The sequence below is a fragment of the Myxocyprinus asiaticus genome, chromosome 38, assembly GCF_019703515.2.
Source record: "Myxocyprinus asiaticus isolate MX2 ecotype Aquarium Trade chromosome 38, UBuf_Myxa_2, whole genome shotgun sequence".
NCBI lineage: Eukaryota > Metazoa > Chordata > Actinopteri > Cypriniformes > Catostomidae > Myxocyprinus > Myxocyprinus asiaticus.
The window spans coordinates 11,480,945-11,499,599 of NC_059381.1; the positions used below are offsets into that span (position 1 = coordinate 11,480,945).

At 36.7% G+C, this 18,655-nt stretch overlaps 1 protein-coding gene across 1 annotated transcript in view; it reads right to left on the bottom strand.

Annotated features, from left to right (window-relative positions):
• The window catches only part of mmp17a (matrix metallopeptidase 17a), a 107,235-nt gene that overhangs the window by 87,789 nt on the left and 791 nt on the right, over nt 1-18,655 (bottom strand). The gene's annotated exons all lie outside the window — the stretch shown is intronic.

The following is an 18,655-nucleotide window of genomic DNA, read 5'->3' on the forward strand; positions in this document are numbered from 1 at the left end:
AGCCCGCAGTAACTTTCCATGTGCGCTCACGTTTGGGCTTTTCCCTTGGGAAGCTGGAATGGTAAACAAGAGCTGGCAAAGGATTTAAAATAAACAAACCCTGACGTCAGGAACAATTTTGTATTACCACAGTTAAAATTAACTGCTGCAGAAAGCCCTAATATCCATAATCACTTGAAGTTGCATTCCTTTTGGTCACCGGTCTGACATGGCTGTAAGCCAAACCCCACAGAGGGATAGAATATCAAACGTCTGGAACAGTGCCCCCACTGGGATATTTATTATGTTACATCCAAAGCACAGTGGGTGGAAACATTGTAAATGTCGAAAAGACACACACCGTCTCTTGACAGACTCTACAATATGCTCTTAATAAAGCTCCAGAGAATCGAAATGGGAGAACATAGATTAAAGTGTCACTCTTAGGCTAGAAACATACTCTGCACAAGTACACAGACATGAGTGCTTGGCCATCTCATGGTACGGTACATACATACAAAAATATACAAACCTCAATACTCAAGGGGGCGATAGAGTTACCTTTAAATATCTGTGCCATTAAAGCTGATGAGTTATTTAGGTAGCTTGCCATAAATGTTGACATTTTAACTAAAGCTGTGTTTCAAATGATGCAGAACACACTGTGCACAGACATTATGCACTTGGTCATCTAGTGTATGAATTTTCATAGTGTAGCATCATCTCAAATTGTACCCTAACGTTTTTTTACTACATGGAAGCATTTGTTGTTTTTCAGCTGAATAAAGTGACATTTCAAACACATGATGTGTTGCAGCTAGCTTTAGCGCATTAGCTAACCCTAGTTCAAAACTTATCTTAAATAACATACATAATCACACAGCATGAGGTGATGGTAAAGCATTCAACTCACATTCGCAAGGTGCTGTCTTCACAGAGGTTTCCCTAGTTGCCACATTTACCATTAATTACAATTGTTTTGTCAGGCCAGCATCGCGGCTAAGTAACCCCGCCCCTTCCACTACATAAGGCAAGCCACAAGCCCTGAGTGCATGAATTGTCCAACATTACATACTCCATTATTTTGGCTGAAGAAACACATCATCCGGGAACTCCTTGTACTCTTCCTTTCATTGCATTTTCAATGATGTGAACACACTACTCACACTACTTGGCATAGAATAGTGCAGAAGTATATGATTTAAGACACAGCTTAAAGGGATAGTTCACCCAAAAATGAAAATTCTCTCATCATTTACTCACCCTCATGCTATTCCATGTGTGTATGACTTTCTTTCTTTGCTGAACACAAACAATGATTTTTAGAAAAGTATCTCTGCTCTGTTGGTCCATTCAACTCCAGCTGTTCATTTTATATCTTCAGAAGCCATATGATAGATGTGGGTGAGAAACAGATCAATATTTAAGTCCTTTTTTACTAAAAATGTCGACTTTCTTCTCTCCTAAGAGTTCTTCTTTTATTTATGGTGATTCGCATTCTTCGTGCATATCGCCACCTACTGGGCAGGGAGGAGAATTTATAAAAAAAAGAACTTAAAATTAATCTGTTCCTCACCCACACCTGTCATATCACTTCTAAAGACATGGATTTAACCACTGGAGTCATATGGATTACTTTTCATGAGTTTCCTTTCTGTGCTTTTTGGAGCTTCAAAGATCTGTTCACCATTCACTTGCAGTGCATGGACCTACAGAGCTGAGATATTCTTCTAAAAATCTTTGTGTACAGCAGAAGAAAGTAATACACATCTGGGATGGCATGAGGGTGAGTAAATGATAAGAGAATTTTCATTTTTGGGTGAACTATCCCTTTAACTTTAACTAACTTTCTCAGCAAGATTGTCTTTAAACTGTTGCTCCTATATGACATCTGACCAAATAAGAAGACAGTTTATGCTAATTCATGCTATATAGTGTCCCTTGTGGCAACTTTAAGAATGCAGCGCCTACTTGCGTTGCATTATGAAGTGCACCCTAAATCCTGACATATTTCAAAATGCATTAAATCGAGCATTCACAGCTAGAAACATTTATGTTCACATACTTGCATAGAGTGTGTTTTCGTGCCTTAATATTGGTTCAAATATTTGGGAGTAAATTCCCTGGTGTATGTAAAAATATTACTGCATATGAAAAACCTTGTCCTTGCTTAGGTTTTATATGTAGGGGGACACCAGTGTGGTTCTAGACCAGCTGTTGCAATCAGCTACACCATTGTCATGGAGATGAACTTACTCCCACACACAAATACATAGCCTGAGAGTGTTATGTCTAAAACAGAACTGAGGAATGGTGGCAACTGGGGCTGAAACCCCTGAGTGTTGAAAGGAGAAATTGTGTATTTATAGACATGAACAAACAACCAAGAAAAAATAAAATGTTGCAGTCATCTTTAGAATTACTTTATGCACGCTGTTCCGACTTTGTCATTAGACTGTAACAAGTCACATTTTGATTACAATGAAGAATTGTGTAATAACATAACATAATCAGTGTTTTGCTATTTTTTAACTCTTCATCAACCAAGGAAGCCTTTACTTTAGGGAATAACTTGGGTGAGAACATTCCCACACTATTAAATTAGACTTTGGGGAATTGAAGGGAAAAAAACTATACATTTGACAGCTTTTCCATTCTTTTAATCGTATCTGAGCTCATCTAAAAAAACAAAACATATATATACCACAAAATGAAGCAACTCTGTTATGAAGGCATAACAATAGCTTTTGTATTCTTTGTCTGTCAGTGGATCAATTATAGCAGCATGTTCTAAACTCACCATTCTTATGTCTATTTCCTCCGTACAATGCATATACGCCTCCTTTGGATGGGCCTGTTGCCATCAGGGAAAGTCTTTCATATCTTTATAAAGCCCACAACACTCAGTTTCAGCACTCGTGATGTTAAAATTATTTATTCCGGGGCCCGGCACTACTAACGACTGCTAATTAGCTCATCATTACCCATCTTTTCTAAGGCTTCAAGAGTCATATGATGTAAGCATTGGGTCTTGCTGCAGGGCACTTCAAGAAAGAATAACCGCAGATGCTCTCTTTGAAGCATTAAATATATAAATATCCAGATGAGGAGAACAGAGGTGACAGATGAGAAAACCGAACAGGAAAGTAACAGGCTCTCCAATGTTGCTTTTGCCAACCAAATGAGCTTAAACCAGATAAGGTCAACACTACAGTAAAATAATTTTGTGACATTGCCAAGAGCCCCCAAAGGTCCTGTTAGGTAATGAAAAAATGAACAGACCACAGAGGAAGGAGCCTGTGATTTTACAATTCAACATTTAAATGTTAAGAAACACATTAGCATCTACAAAACAAGGTAAAGAGAAAAAAAATAATTTTATTGTTTTGGGGCCTGTTATAAATTTGTGGTTCAATTTATATCTCATTGTGGCATTGACAAATCCTTCAATTTTCTTTTTTTAAAAGATTATTATCAGTAAAGCAAAGGCTTATCTCTGAAGCCGAATGGGCACAAAAAGCAATAAAACTGTCAATGAATGCTGTCCACACAACACTTGCAGACAATTTCTGACCTGCTAGATGAAAAGAGATGAATAGAAGAGATGTTATCTGCTGAAGCATTGATTAGACCCCTTCTGACACACTTTGATATTGCCTTTGCAAGGTATCAATACAACCATGGCCCACTCGTAAAGATTATACAAACTGACTTCTGTCTTATGAGTAATATTTTGGCACTAAGTTCACAAATACTGAAGTTCTTAAAGTCACAAGTTATTAGTATTGTTGATTTAATAATGATAAATCCTTGCATGAATTCCTTTTAATCTAAATAATTATGACTGATGAAACAAAAACATGCAAAAGAACTGATTGGAATTGCTGGAAAATGACAAAAATTAACATAAAATGCAGTGCTTATTTTAATTCCCTGAAATGTCCAATGAAACTTCTGGATATCCCCCACCTTTTTTTATTCATTGCACTGTATGTTGGTAATTTACTGAAACAGAGCCATTTTTTTTTTTTGCAGCCAAAAATCAGTCTTAATAATATACTGCAGTGTGAGCCCTGCAGGTTTATTAATGGGTTTATCAAAAGGATATATTAACCTGGCAAGCTGATATCTACATGCAATCAGAACAGGGTACTTCCTGACTATTATCTTAATGTTACAAAGCAAATTGGGATTAGGCCTAGACCACAGCAGTGTCTGACAAGCACTAAGGATAGTGCATTAGCCCTATGGAGAATATGTACCATATGTCAGAGATGATGAATGTATGGCTCAAGCCTTACACCAACTGCACATGCCTGTATACCTGCTAAGTAAAAATACACAAACAAAACAAAGTAAACAATATTGACCAGGGAAGTTGTAATCCCAGCCCAATGACTTGAGTGCCCTTACAGTTAAAGTTAAAAGTATGATTTAAAAAAAATCACTTCCTGGCCTATTAGGTGCTTGTGTCTGAGTTTGGGGAGGATTCCCTTGCCAATGTCACCTTTGGCGTGCTCAATGAGATTTTGTAAAGCACTATTCTTTGAAAAGCTGCTTTGGAACAATATGTATTGTGGAAAGCACCATTCAAGTCAACTGAAATTTAAATTGAAAAGTGCAGAGGTCTAATTACTGAGTGCACTTCTAAGTGGCCCTGCCATCAATGGATGTATATATATATATATATATATTTTTTTTTTTTTGATGGTACATTTCTCTGGGCTACTGTGCCAAAATCTACCTATCAAATCAAAGCTGGACATTTAAAATAAAAATTGTGAAAATGGAAGGGACCGACCACCCAGCTCATGACACAGTAGCTAAACAAACATTTAAGGTGTATTGACTTGCCACATTATTTAATGCATGCTTATTTCCCATTTAAGCATAATCAAAGTTAACAAGACTGAGCCTCAGCTAGGGTAAAAGTTTGAGATAGGCAAAGAGGGAGGAAAAACAGAGAGAAGGGAGGAAGGTAAAATATTCACCTTAGAACTCGACTGCTGTGAATATAATTTAGCATAAAATCAAACTTACAACTGCTACTTTTCTCTTCAGAACAAGCAACTGACCCAACTATTCATCATAGATAGTTTAAAAAAGAAAATGTGTTTTAAATGTGAAAAGATAGCCCAAAGGCCACTTTTAAGTAAATAAAAGGCATTAATAGGACATATGAGTAGTCTAAAAACTCAGAAACCCCACAAGAGGCTTCTGATAAATAAAGTGAAGAATGTATGTCATTATTTGCTTCCTTGGCTACTAATGGTACTGCAGCATGCCCACTGGTGACTTCTACTTTTATGTTAATTGGTGGGCTCTTTGGCAATTTTAGAATTCCTTCTGAGACATGCAAATGTTATTACGTATGATGGAAGTGCAGCTTGGGTTAGTGTGGTCAGACATGGTAGTGTGCCACCTGAATTTTTGTCGTATTCTTCTATCTTGTCTCTTTATACAGCAGAAGAATACCATCAAGGCACAGCTTCTGCTGCTGTGGTTCTATCCTTTCAGCAATGTTTCCAGCTTTTGTAGCAATTGTTTACCTAAACAATGGCCTGAAACCTCATGATGGTGAAGAGGTTTCCATCCAGTTTGAAGTCCACAACTTGACTACTGTCTGTAGTACAATCTCAGGAATAGCAAATGTGCCAATATGCATCTGACATAGAACGTCAAAAATATAAAGTTTAACTAGAACAACCTACAGTAGTTATCACTTCAACAAGTCAAATGATTTGGAGAGGTCAAAAAAGGTCTTAAATAGGTCCATATTTTGTTCTTACAACTTCTCCTGAAGTTGTGCCATAAATATCAAGATGACTGCACTCCTGTTATGAAGCCAAATCTGTCAGGATGCTATCAGTGCCAGGACTGTTGTATTTAGTTAGGAGGGGGTCCAAATTGGAGGCATAAAATAAGCATTTAAAAGTTTTAACAATGTTATTATGACTAAAATTACAACAGCAATTTAATTTCCATCCTGCATAAAATCAAAAATGTAAATGTTAGATTTACTTGAAAATGTCACATTGAGTGTTTTTTATGCTACAATGTCAAGTAGTTTTAGCCATAGTTTTATTAAAATTAGTGATCGACCGATATATTTTTTTTAATGGCCAATGCTGATACCGATATCCAGACAGCAGGGTATATGTTACACCTGCAGCGTCTGCTATCTCTCCAGAACGCTGCCAGAGGTCTCCATCTCTGGAATTCTAGCTTTCCATTCACAAACTACATTTCCCATAATCCCCCGCTCAGACTGATTACTCACTCACCTGTTTCATATTATCCCAGACTATTTAAGTTCTCTGTATACCTGCATTCAGCGCAAAGTCTTGTTCTGTCTAGTCTGCAATTTTGAGTGTTCTTCCTATTCCTGTTCTTCCTATTCCTATTCTTCCTGTGTTTTTGACTCCTGCCTGTTCATCATATTTTCCAGCTTGCTTGTGAGTTTTTTTGACCTTTTGCCTGTTTATTGGATTACCCCTCTGTCTCTCGGATTTACTTGGTTTGCATTTCTTGGACTGTCTCCTGTGTACCGGACCCTTGCCTGTTTTGTCATTTATCCTTTTATTTGCTACTTTGTTGTACTGTTCATACGTTTATTAATCTGCACAAGGATCTTAACACAACTGCCCCGGCGTCTTCGATACAGTATAAACTTTTGAGCACCACATTTACTCAATTTTACACTAAACTAACTTTGTAAAAAATTATCTAAATAAATAATGTTTTATTTGAAATGGTAGATAGCAGTTATTTCTGTTTAGTCATCAGATTTGTTAAATTTATTTGCACATGAAGAAACTGTTAATATATTAGGAAGAAGGAAATAACAGTACACACAGTAGTCCAGCAACCATGGATGGCATGTCCACGTTAGCAATCTGATTTTCTTAAAAACAGAATCAAACCAATTGCACACAGTACATAGTGAATAACACATATACTTATAGCACATGTGAAGCGCTTTTACTTTGAAGTTGCACTCACATGCTTGTGTGGATTCAGCGCGAGCAACCTCAATCTCCTGTCAGTTTAAACGGTGAATCAGAGGAATTTTTTATCCCGATCCTGAAGTTTTTGATTCTGGCTGATGGAATACGCGCTTCAGAGGTAGATATTAAATGAGCGCTCGACGGGAAGAAAACACTGGATTTTCGTGAGGTTCGTGAATTACATATTTTTAAATGAGATATCTGCATATTTGCAGATGATATATAATAGTAGTTTTATTAATATTTGCCTTTTATCATTAGAAAAGTTACAGGGAACTGTTGAGGAAAGACTGTTAGAATACGTGCTTCAGAGGAAGATTTATAAGCGTTCCACAGGATGCAGGATTTGCAGAAGTTGTGTGAGATATACGCATATTTGCAGTTGATATTTGCCTTTTTATCATTAGACAAGACAGTTAAAAGTTACTGGGAACTGTTGAGGAGAGAGAGGGAGAATGAAACAGGCGAGCACTTTAACATTATGAGCTCAAACGTGTCTGCCGCGGCTCTGATATGCTTACCGTTTAAATGAGACTGTGTTGCACACTGGTTTATTATTGTAGTAACACAATGGCATGTAACAATAAAACAAACTGTGACTGGTCGTTTACATGTCTCAGTCGCTTCACATGCAAGCAGGCGATTCTCAGCGCCCTCAAGAAACAATTCGGCCAAAGGGGAAAATTCAGAATATCGGCCTCGACGATATATCAGTCGACCACTAATAAAAATGAACTTTACACATTCAAGTAAATTAACCAAAGGGGTTTTTAATCAACAAAAATGTTCAACTAATTCATTATGGTTGTGCTCATGTAACAAAGGTTAAGTACAACATAATTAAGTAGTCATTTAGCAGATGCCTTAAACACACACACAAATTTCTCAATATACACATACAAAACACACCCACACAATTTTAGCTGCATCATTTATTCAACTAGCCTGCAGTGCTCTATAATACAGAAAAAAAAGAAAAAAAAAAGCATGTAATTGCTCCATAGTCTAAAATGGCACCATCTTGTAGAAAATATTAAAATTTTGAAGCCAGGGCTCTGGAATGAAAGCATAACATCATAGAATTTAATGGGTTTCAATGGGGACATTTTTGTCCTGAAGTTCCTGAGTGTAACTATTTTGTGTAAACAGTGTATTATAGATTTATTATAGGAACTGAGGTTGAAATATCAAAATTCCCCCGAAAATACACACATTTGGCAAAGTTTTGTGCTGGCATTAACACAGCCAAAATGATTGAAAAAACAAAAATGAAAAAGTCAAAAATGTCCCGAAGGTCACACAAGGGTTAAAAAGCATTTCTCAGGCACATCTGAAAAGATACTATTTTTTCTAATAATTTCAGTGAAAGAGGGTTTATTAAAATCAACATTGATTTAATTTCTTAGAGTGAAAAACATTGCTTAAATTATAAACACAACAGTGTAGTTTTCTACGCAGAGTCTGCCATCAATCCATAATAGAGTCTGCAAATCATTTAACCAGTTTTATTGTCAAATGGACAGATTACCTCCTGTCTAATCTGTAGATTTTACTTAGAAATATGAATATATTGAAAAAATATGCCTTACAGAAAACATTGCTACTGGCTCAAACATGCCTTTCCATCCCTCTCCCATTCTCACAGGGACCAGGTGGAAAAGAAGCCATGACATTTAAACTTTACACCATCTTGAATATATTTTTTCTGCACATCAAAAGTCTTTACTCTGCAAAATGATTTCTCTGGCACTCCTTGCATCTGTGAAGGCTTTTCTTCCATCTCTCTTTGCCTCGCTCTGTCATCTCGTTAGGAATTGAAAAATGCAAATGAGAGACAAACTACAGGAGCACCTGCTGCGTGTCTCTGAAAGACCTGGGAAATTAACTTACTAGGCCATAATGGGGTTGTCACCAAAATCTACATGGCACTTTTCAAAATAAATGGGCCTGTTGCCAATATATTAACAAAAGGGATGGTGGTTGACTTAAAAAAGGAAAGAAAATCAGCTCTCTCATGAACTGTACTACAGCTGTTTTGACAATTTTGCAAGCAATTTAAGACAAGCTCTATTGTTGCTTTTTTGGTTTCTTTGGTGGTACTTTACGGTTGTCTGTTGCTAGATGTTCTCTTTTCCTCATGAGTTATTTTGAGCTGCAAAGGAACATGCCAACTCTACTCCAAAACCACAGTAATTATAAGAGTCTGTTGGTCGTTTGGACAAGCCATGGTAAAATGCCCTTGATCTCAGGCTGCCTGGGGAGGATAGGGGTACCCGTCAGCTAAAATAAGACCAAAGGGTGCACATGGATTTGATTTGGGGTTTTCTTTGGAGGGAATTTGACAGGAACAGCATTGGTTCTCATGTGCTAAAATCAGTGTGATCCAATGGAAATCACGTAATATTGCATGTAGCTTCAATGCAAAATGACGACCTTCTTGCTTCCTTTACCACACAGTTTGATCTGTTACTACTGGCAAGCTTGCTGCTGGCATGGTGTCCCGCTCTTTTCATTCCCTCATGCATTTTACTTATTACAGGGCACTGTTCTTGAGGTTTATATATTGAGGCTTTCAGTATAATCACTACTTTGGTCTGCAATGTTCTGACCAAGAAGGACCTATACCAAAAATATCATTACTGTGCATAAAGAACTAGCTATTTTAGGTGTTTCTTTTGCCAACATTAAGTCAAATAAAATGCTACAGTGTTTCTTCAAAATAGGTACAGGATATACAGTATAAGTGCTCGAGTGTTGTAAAGTGTCTAGGCGCAAACTAGCTATACTGCATGTTTCATCTACTATTACATGTAAATTATGTAATCTATATACCATTCTTCTATTACGTTACATGTACTTAAAGGTGAAGTGTGTAACCAAATGGAATTGCAAAATTAATGACAAAACAGGTTTTCTGAATATTCCCAACTGCCATTAGTCAGCCAAACACATTCCTGCCCCAAACCTTAGATCATTTAGCCTGAAACGATGCCCTGGTATTAAAATGAATGGGAGAAATTGGAACACCAAGTAGAGCAAGTATCGCCTGGCCCAAGGAAGCACAATTTATGAAACTGTACCATTGATGTCAGATTTTACTGCTTAAACTTGATCATCCATTGTGGAGATTTCAGTCTTTCCCCATTTAAGTAGTTTGAAGCTATACTTTTATGCCGTTTGTATCCACTGAAAATAGCTGCCCGGGAGCGTTCCCAAGATGGCAGCAGAGGGGAATGATTTGTCTTAAAGGCCATGCATTATTATTTTTCTGCCTTGTTTTCTCAACAAAACTTATCTGGACAAATAATGTTATCTTGAGTTTTTCTCAAGTTATCATGACAGAACATGAATGCATGGCATTTACAAAAATTACAAGTAACTGGTCATATACACCTACTGAGCACTTTATTAGGAACACTATGGTCCTAATAAAATGCCCAACGTGGTCTTCTGCCTTTGAAGCCCATACGCCTCAATGTTCCATGTGCTGTGCATTCTGAGATGCTATTCTGCTCACTACATTTGTACAGAGTAGTTATCTGAGTTACCTTAGCTTTTCTGTCAGGTCGAACCAGTCTGGCCATTATCCATTGACCTCCCTCATCAACAAGACATTTCCATCTGCAAAACTGCCACTTACTAGATGTTTTTTGTTTTTGGCACCATTCTGAGAAAACTCTAGAGGCTGTTGTGTGTGAAAATCCCAAGAGATCAGCAGTTACAGAAATAATCAAACCAGCCTGTCTGGCATCAACAATCATGCCATGGTCGAAATCACTAAGATCACATTTTCCCCATTCTGATGGTTGAAGTGAACATTAACTGAAGCTTCTGACCCGTATCTATATGATTTTATGCATTGCACTGCTGCCACAAAATTATTAGATTAGATTATCGCATGAATAATAGGGCTGAAACGATTAGTCGATGTTATCGACAAAGTGGACAATAAAAGATTGTCGGCAAAAAATTTAGTTGTAGAATAGTCGTTTGATCTCATTTACCGTAACATGAGATCACATTAAATAGAGGCACACTCTGTCGCATGGACGCTCGTCCCTCGAGCATGCACGCTTAATGCAGCTAGATTATAACGTGATGGCTCTCGACTTATTGAATCATGATATATGTCACTGTGCATTTCTTGTCGTGAAGAAAATTGGCAATATGCAGCTTTATTAATAAGAGAGAGTTTGTTTTTCTGTGAGTTAAAGATGGATTGAAGTGAACAGAAAGGTGAAAGAGGATAGTCTTCGTCCCATTATACACTGCAACAAAATACGTTTTTGATTTGTTTTTGTTTTGGCTTGTTTTCCAAAATAATATCTAAAATTGAAATCCTTTAAAACAACGTACATTTACTTTAGCAGCTATACTGCAGAAGAAGAAATTTTTGTCTGAGAATGTTGAATATAATATTAAAAATACAAATATTTTAAAATATCTAAAAATCCTTTCAAAAAATAAGCATTCACCTGAGAAGCAGCATATATGATATTTAGACTTTCTTTTAGGGAATAGATCTTGAATATAAGTATATTTTGTCATTACTGCACTCACAGAAGTATAACCAAGTGGAAAAAATACACTTGTATACAAAATACACTTATATTTAAGATACATTCTCTTAAAGCAAGTCTAAATATCTTATGTTGCTTCTCAAGTAAATGTATCTAGTTTTAAGGATTTTTATACAAATTTAAATGGAAAACAAGACAAAAACACTTGATAACAATAGGATTTTTTGCAGTGAATTTCTTTACTGAATTAAACATAATAAGTTTTTTCCCTTTAATTCAGTGAATGTCATTTAGAGGTATTTTTAAAAGATGATTTTGTCCTCTATTGTTAGTAAGCACATTTAATACAACCTTTTAAGTGGGGGCACAAGCTGAATAATCATTAAGAACTAATGTTTAATCATTGCAGTAAACGCCGAATAATCGTTAGTTGCAGCCCTAATGAATAAGCAGGTGTACAGGTGTTCCTAATAAATTACTCAGTGAGCATATCAAAATGTGATAAAAACCCTACTAATGAAATGAACTATTTTTTATGTATTTTAATTTTTATCAAATGCTTTTGATTTTTAAAGAATGGCAGAGCAAACACTGCACACGTCTGGTATGTTGGATGTTTCTGCTCAGGTGGCCAAAGGTCTGCCTTATCGAAACAAAAAATCAGAGGGAACATTAATCCTCACTGTGCCAGATCTATTCTTATTCACACCACTGCCACCTCTCCAAAGACCCTGTTCCTGAAATAATTTCCTCGTCCCAAATCTGCACACCCAAGATGACTGGCAATGGACTAGAGGTGAAAAAAAATCTAGAATGGCAACAGAAAGTAGGACATACACTCAAGTATATGCCAGCCCAGCACCAGAACACTTACCACATCCTGCCAAAAGGTTATATTCTTCTCTTATCAGTGAGAAAATGCAAAAGGGAGCCTAATCCATCATGCACAATTAATGGGATATTTAAAAAAGAAAAAAAAAAAAAAATTTATTAGCTGCAGCTGCCATTCAATCTACAGTACATTATTCCAGACAGACAGGTCTATCCCGGCCAAAGAGAAATGCTATTGATTTAATGTTTGCCAGTTCTCTAAACTGTGCGACCCACTTTTTGTTTGCGGCGCTCTTTTACTCATCCATTTATCTTCCTTTCTTTCTCTTGATTACTCTGCTTAGGTACCCTTGCTGGCTTTTGGCCACCCCCATTCGGATGTCAATCGCTGGCCCGCCCCACTCATGCTGAAGTCTTTCTGAGTAATTAGAAGTGAGAGCCAGTGAGTGAGCACAATGGTCAAATTGACTGTGGATGATGGACAGGCTCATGACAGCACAGGAGGCTGACTCTGTTTGGCGCTGGCGAGGATGTGTCTCTCTAGGATAGGATAATGTGTGGTATGTACCGTAATGAGCATGGCAGGCAGAGTGAAAAATGCAGGAAATACTGTTTGGGGGGAAGCAGCCCATGTGCTGTTGCATGCACCTGTTGACAGGTCCAGCTGGTGCTCTTGTTAAAGACATTACAGCACTTTGACTCCCAGGATTTCAAGGAATAAAGCATCAAATGCTGCATTATTACCGTGGCATAAAGAAGGACAGGCAAAACTCAAAAGCAGCATTTAACAAAAATAAATAAATAAATAAAAAATTATAAAATTATGTAAAAAGCCATTTTTTTTTTTTGCACAATTAAAATCTTACTGAAAAAATAAGTTGCCTAATTTTTTATTTATTTTTTGCTACATGACGTTTTCTAAATAATGTTGGTACAAGGGGAGGGATGCAACCAATCTGGTCTCATGAAATGTTATAATAATAGAAAGCAATGGTAAAAATTTAAAGAAATCATTCAAATTGGCTCGTACAAAATGTTCAACATTTATTCCCATAGAGGAAAATAAATGAACCAACTAACAATGTTATCACTATTTTTTTTCTTCTTCTAAATTTAACCCCTAATACAAACCTAACCATAATGTCTATCACCCTATGAAAACCCTAAAAGGAAAATTTAAGTTGTGTACCACGTAAGAATGAGATATATCAGAGTTTTTAACAAGCATTCTTAAAATTTTTTCCAAAGTTTAAACCCTAACCTAAACTCTAAACTTAAACCTAACCATAAAGTCTACCTAAACCCTAAACTTAACCATGGTTTTAAGTACCATGGAAGAAATTAAAAATTGGGGTTTGGAATGAGATGAGAGAAGTGTACTACAGGTTATTGACATACAGTACATCAGTCATTTGTATAGTACATAATTTTGGAACCAAATTTGTTCACAGATGTTTCCCTTAAAATCTAGTGTTGGACAGGAGGCTAGCTAAAATGTTATGCCTTTATTGTATCAATTTGAAATTCAATTTGTTGATTGGTTGGTGTCTATTGGAATAAAAGTTGTACCTTTTCGATTTCACCATCTCGTGCAAATTATTACGAGTTTTCTACGTTGTATGCAATGAGAGGTCCACCGCACTGCAGGGGCTTGCAGGCACTGTTGCCCAGGGTTAGGTATTCTTTCCACAGTGCAGATGGAAAACTGTTCTAAAATACTCTGATAATGTTTTCTGTCACTACTGAATCTACAATGCCATGGCAAAATAAATTATGTTTTAGCGAGTTGTGAGTTTGTTTGAATTAAATGTAATAATAGTGACTGGGTTTTGCTAAATAATACAAAGACAACAAACAGACAACAAATCTTTCTATTGTGACATACTGTACCTGCTGGTTGGGCACAACAACAAACCTAAATTATACTCCCTACTACTGCCCTGACATGGCCCATTCTGTGCAGTCAGAGCAACAGCCTTAAACCCAATCAGCATGCCACTCACCCATCTGTTCCATCACGTTCCCCTTATTTAACACCCGTCCACCCCAGCCCAAAGATACCTCGCCATCTGTCCCATCACCCATGGCTTTTACTTTCTAAAAGCATCAGCTGTGCCTGAAAGGTGATGCTGTGGCAACAGTCCACAGAGCATCCCTAAATGTGGACCCCCTAGCTTTCATTCAAGCATGAGTGGTCTAGGCTACTTAGCTAATAACAGTGAAGTGCTTCTGGTTGGGATTTTACCATATGGACATTGTAAGAAAGGGTGGGGTGAGTGCGGATATGTATTGTGGAAGAAGTGTCTTGCTGGTAGTGCCGTGTTAGCTGCTCTCACCGAGGGCTGTAAACCATCAAAGTTACACAGTGGAGATCCTTTTCAGAGTGTCTGAACAACATTTAACAATCAGAAGTTTGATGACATGCAGTGTCACATACTGGGTAGACATCAACAGCCTCATTATATGTGTGGGCCAACTGCTCAGTAGTGTCAGATTAGATTTGTAAGGGCCAGGGGTGGAAAGAGTACAGAAAAATAATACTCAAGTAAAAGTACTGTTACTTCTTAAAAAATGTAGTTTGAGTAGAGTAAAAGCACCTGTCCTAAAAACTACTCAAGTAAGAGTAAAAGAGTAGCTCATTTAAAAGTACTCATGAGTAGTGAGTATTGAGTACTGAGTTGAGAAAGCTATGCCCCTTTTATAATAAAAAAAACTCTATGCTGCAGTTTACAAATGTAGCACAAATACCATAATTTACATTACCTTTTGTGGCTGTTTGCCAGAAAGAATAAAAATATAGGTATTTTATAGGTGTTTGTGATTGACAGCTTTAAAAATACATCACTTATCCATGATACTGTAAACACTACATAAATCTAATGGATAAAATAAAAGGGCGACATGATTACAGAAATGAAAAGATGAAAAAGTTATTTTCAATACAATGATCCCATTTTAAATCGTAATGTATGAAACAATAACAATAAAATCAGTTTAATGTACAGAGAGTTACTGTTGCGCATAAAACATGTTCAAAACAATGCAAGGAATGCAAAAAAAAAAAAACACTAAAAAAGCAGGGTCACTTGGCACATCATATCCGGTACAGGGGCCACATCGGGCTTCAAAGGAATAATTCACACAAAAATTTAAGTTCTCTCATCATTTAGTCACCCTTATGCCATCCCGGATGTGTATGACTTTCTTTCTTCAGCAGAACACAAATTAAGATTTTAAGAAAAATATTTCAGCTCTTTAGGTCCATACAATGCAAGTGAATGGGTGCCAATATTTTGAAGCTCCAAAAAAATCACACAAGTCAGCATAAACATAGCCTAATCCATGTGACTCCAGTGGTTAAATCCATGTCTTCAGAAGAGATATGATAGGTTGGGTGAGAAACAGATCAGTCCATTTTTACTATAAATTCCCCTCCCAGCTCAGTCAATCTCCACTTTAACTTTCTTCTTTTGTTCTTTTTCTCACCCACACCTATCATATTCTGAATAAATGGATTTAACCACTGGAGTCATATGGATTACTTTTGTGCTGCCTTTATGTGCTTTTTGGAGCATCACAATTTTGGCATCCATTCACTTGTATTGTATGGACCTACAGAGCTGAAATATTCTCCTAAAAATCTTAAATTGTGTTCTGCTGAAGAAAGAATGTCATATATCTGGGATGGCATGAGGGTGAGTAAATGATGAGAGAATTTTCATTTTTGATTGAACTATTTCTTTAAGAAGCACATGGGGGGGGGGGGGGGGTGCTACACACTGTCCTCCTTTTGAGATACAGTGTTCCACATTGATTTAGATCTTGTATCATTTAAGCAATAGTTGTTCTCATTCTAATGCATGATGCACAATTTTCTGAAGTTTGTGACTGGTGGAATGTTCTGCCTGAAGTAATGCTCTACAAAGGTTGATACTTTTCTATCAGGCATTAGAAAAAACATGATAAAGGCTAAGCATAATTATAAATTATTTTATCATCTCTACTTTCCTGGTAATTTATTATACATATTAACACACTCTACATCAGGGGTCGGTATTATTAAAAAATATTATTTAAAAAATATTGGTATTAAAAATGTCACTGTTTTATTCTATTACATTAATACTTTTAAAGCTACTCAAGTTATTCAGCCAAAAGTAGTGTGGTTTTCTTGTTTCCTTGTTATTGTTGTTTGATTAATAGCCTTTATATGACATAGCCTACTAGACAGTGCTCAACTGGGTTACATGTACACTTCAAGTCCGACATTTTGATGCAAATACGCTTTTTGTCCCGCTGTGTGCACTTTAGACCAAACCGACTGCGTTTACATTAATGCCTCATCAAGACGGGCATTGGCGGAATTATGAAGTGTATTTGATCGTTTAGGCGTGTACCCGCATTAGCGCACAAACATTAGCCGCCTGTCAATCAAACAATGCGCAGCTACTATAAAAAGTCAATCTTTTATATTTTATCTAGATCAACCAACCAGTGTTTGTCTTGCTATCGCGATTGATGTAATGAACACCCCTGGTCTATATGCAGAACATAGACTAAGTATAGAAAATTACTCAAGTTTATCATTGATATCGAGGACATCTCTCTCTCTCTCTCTTTTTTTTTTTCAGATAAAAATCAAGATTGTTTTATCGCCCAGCCCTATTGATAACATTGCCTTAATCTCTCACATCAACCCAAAAATCTCAGTGATAGATAGCTAATTTACAGGCTACATTATATACATTCACTGCGAAAAACCTGTGATGTTCAGGTGTTGAAAATGTGTTTGAGGCATCCTCTCCACATCCATAACAGTTGGCGCCAGATCTACAGCTGCTGTTCAAGTTTTTTTTTACATGTGATCTGATTTGACAGGAGTCATGAGACTCTCCCTACCCAATCATGTTGATAGATAAAAATAAAATCAGGACAGGGAAGTAGCCAACACAGACGGTGGGAAAATAGCGCATTAAAAGTAGTTACAGCACTTAAAATGTACTCAAGTAAAAGTATACAATTTTTAAACTATTTAAAAAAGTGCAATTCCTGGGAAAAATGACTTAATTACAGTAACGTGAGTATTTGTAATTCGTTACTTTACACCCCTGGTAAGGGTCATTACCAAAGGTGGTTCTTACAGCACCCTTCGTCTCATTCTGATTCGCTTGCAGGTCTAAAACAAAAACTTAATGGAAGTTTTTGTGTGCAACTTTGCAAAGTTGGACAAGAGATGAATTACATGAGAAATCTGACTACAAGTGATCAATACCATACTTTATGAATACCTCTTAGAAAGCTATTGGATTTAAATGATAAAAGGAGATTGATCAAACAATTCATTTCTTTGAAGAGAAAAGAAAAAGAAAATACAATAGAATGACTCAACAAGAGAGTGCTGGAGTTCTTGTGTAAACTGATTTTTCTTCTTTAGTTGTTGTAAATCCAAGCAAGACCCACACGCTAATCTGAGTTTCATAGAAGAATAGAGTTTAAAGAATGCTCAAGGGATGTTTACAAGCAACTAGAAACCAAGTTTTTTTTTCTTTATGACATTTAACCAAAACGTCCCCCAAAAGCCTTAACACTGAAGTTAAGTGATTATATGCATTTTAAAGCATCATTTAGCATTAAATACGTACCCTTACCGCAGTGCTGCCCTATTTTAACCATTTCTATGAGGAATTACTAGTGCAAAAAAAATAAATAAAAAAAAAAATAATAAAAAAAACATGCCATTTCTGTATAGTTTCAGGGCATTGGACAGGTTAGCTGATCACACAAATCTGTTGAAATAAAGCAACAATTTCATGTAGTCACTTTCTCTTTCTTTACTCCCACTACACTTGCTCCCCATACAGTGCACGTTCTCTCCAAAATTCAGTGCGCGTGAAAATGTCATAAAACCGATTATGTCCGAGAGCATGAGCAGCATTAAAGTAAATTTCTGAGGAAACGAAGCATCGGAGATGTGGTTGAGTATTACTAAATATACAGACAAACACAAAAATAGTCTAACGCGCTCTGTAGCCTTGTATCTATGAGCCTGAGGTTCCCACGTTCTCCTATTTTAATTGCGTAAACGGAACATGCAATATACGTTTTGCAGAAGTACAGCCCACTCGTCTGGAAAATGAGCCGTCTGGAAGGTCTTTTTGACGACAACTGAGCTGAGCGCGCGTGTGTGTGAATGAGATACGATGTAAATGTAAGTTACTTAATAATTGGGCAAGGTAGGCTATGTAAAAATAACTGAGCGACTCGATAATTAAGACTTTCGGTTTGGTTTAACTGATATTCACAGAATTGGTGCAGGGG